Here is a 2712-nt window from a genome sequence, read left to right as displayed (position 1 = left end):
AAGGGAGTGTCAAACCGCAGCTGTCAATAATTATCTAACCTTGTATTATTGAATCATGCACTCGGGGCACGTTTATTTTTTGTAAAAGTACTTATGTACCTACATAGTTTTAGGCTGTGTGTTCTAATATATACACACACAGCATTCCACGCGAAACTATACGAAATAGATGCACAAACATTTTTGTCTACTTCGCTTCTAATTTTTTTCATTGCGTATGCACAAGCACAAAGCAACAACATTTTCGAATGCTTTGTTGGAACATATTGGCGCCAGTTACCTTCAGCGTAAATTTCTTTGTTGTCCTCCATTTTATCGCATTGTTCGGGTGTCCGTTTCATTGTTACACAAATTTCCGGGTTAGCTGCGGGTGTCCGAGTGTGGTGTTCGCTTGTGCTCAATTTATAGCGAGGGTGATCGAACAGACTCGTTCGTACTCAAAGCAGCTGTCGGGCGTGCTTCTCATCAAACACATAGTAGCCGAGTGTAGGGACACGAATTTCGATACGATACGATATCATATCGATACTTTTTGCGTTCGATACCGATATTTTCTACTCGATAGTTTTAAAACGATCTTTTTTGGAATCGAGTACCAGAACCCTAGTATCGTATCGAAACTAAATTTTAAGTTGGTACTTAGCCAGAAAAGTCGAAACTAAGGCGACTATGAATAGCTTTAGTTGTGACTTAGAATAGTTTCGACTTAGTTGAGTACTAAATATGACTATGAATATACGCCATGGTTTTCACCTTTCCGAAAGCTACCGCTACATGTTAAGCCGGGCTGTATCAAATTTGAGTAAATTAGCGTTATATGAAAAGCGGCCTGAATTTTATTCCGATTTCAAGGTTTTGCTTTTATGTGGCAAGCACAATAAACATACCGAGTTTGGTACAAATTGGTAGAACGGTTACCAAGATACATATATGTGATCATAAGTGGGCGGTGCCACGCCCATTTTCCAATATTTTATCATTAGCGTATTTCCTGGTAAAGAACTGTTGCAAGCATCAATTTTGAATAAATTAGCTTTACCGAAGATTTCGTATTTCTCCAAATTACCGTTATATAGGATGTGAACGTGGTTATTGTCCGATTTTAAAAATTTTCGGCCATTTCGTATACTGTAGTAAGGCTAACCTTGCCAAGTTAGGAAGAAATTGGTGCAGCGGTTGCCAAGATATACACATGTAACCATAAGTGGGCGTGGCTACGCCCTTTTTCCAAAAATTTATAATATTGTTATTTTTCGTCTAAAAGGTATTGTGAATATCAATTTTGAGTGAATAATCTTCAGCAGCTACTAAAATACCGCAGTTTTCGTATTTCTGAAAACTACCGTTATATGGGAGGTAGGCGTGGTTATTGTCCGATTTGCCCATTTTCAATACCATCCGTCCTACGCCCGAAAGAAGTACACGTACCGAATTTCGTCAAGATCTCAATTTTTACTAGAGTTATCGTGTGCACAGACGGACGGACGGACAGACAGTCAACGCTTAATCGATTTCTCTTTTCATTCTGATCATTTATGTATATATTTGTCCATATCTATCTCGATTCGATTTANACCAAAGGGCTAAAACGGCAACACTGGTTAGAATAGCATAGAAAGGGCTTAACTCACATCGTTGCTGAAATACAAAAAGCCGTAACTAACTAAAAATCCAAAATTTTTTTGACGTAGAATACGTCTTACGTTTCGCTTTGGAGGCTATGCTCAAATGTTGTAGTTGTAATTTTTAGAGCTTCACGAAAACGCTTATCGCGCGAACTAGTAAAGCAATTTCAGAGAAAAATGTGGCGTTTCAAAGAAAAAATTCCAAAGCTAGCGATAGATGCATTTCTGTAAGTAACCGATTCGCTGTCTGTCGTAGAAATAACGGTAAATNAGATGCATTTCTGTAAGTAACCGATTCGGTGTCTGTCGTAGAAATTGGCTTATTTTGGGGTAAATTTTAAGCCTTTAAAGTGCTCTAGCAACTTATGATTTGCAGACATAACTTTAACTTTAATTTTCGGGATATAGGTTCCTTGGAGCAGTAGAAATATTATCGTGTACAAATTTTATATAAATTCAACAAATATCGAGCGTTTTAAGGCAAAAAAATATTGAAAAATATGGCATTTTTTTTATTACCGAAATTCTCGAGAACCGCTCGAATGGTTTTATTTTTGTTTTCTATAATCAAAAATTCAAGTTTTTTCCTTTGGTTTGATATATAGCATGTATTGGTTGATATCTTCTAAGCATATTTATTTTATTCAAATATATGGGCATAAATGACTCCATGACGTCATCAATTTGTAAACACGTGTTTGCGCTGAAAGTGAGAGAAGGAGAAAAGTATGTGTGTGTAGGTAAAATGTACACTTAAATAAACTATAATATTGAATAATACGCACAAACACTACGAAGTGCGCGATGAGAAGGCAACTTTTTTTGTAGAAACGAAAACGCCATAAGTCAATCAAGAAAATTTTGTGCACACTCGGGTTGAAACTCGAACACCCGGGTATATTGAGCTGCAAAGCACCCGAACCCAATCAAGTATGTATGAAAAGCAATCGGGTGTTGTGGCCAACATGTTCGTCTTGAGCTCAGTCGATAACGAACAATACTTCTGCTCGTATACAGAGAACGATGCAAAACGGGTTTTGTTAGATGATCGAGTATACACGAAAATCATGCACCCGCTGCAGATGTC

This window comes from Rhagoletis zephyria, unplaced genomic scaffold (assembly GCF_001687245.7).
Source record: "Rhagoletis zephyria isolate East Lansing unplaced genomic scaffold, Rhagoletis_zephyria_1.1 Rzeph_scaffold_03380, whole genome shotgun sequence".
NCBI lineage: Eukaryota > Metazoa > Arthropoda > Insecta > Diptera > Tephritidae > Rhagoletis > Rhagoletis zephyria.
The sequence above is the reverse complement of the archived record's forward strand: the minus strand, read 5'-3'. Positions refer to the sequence as shown.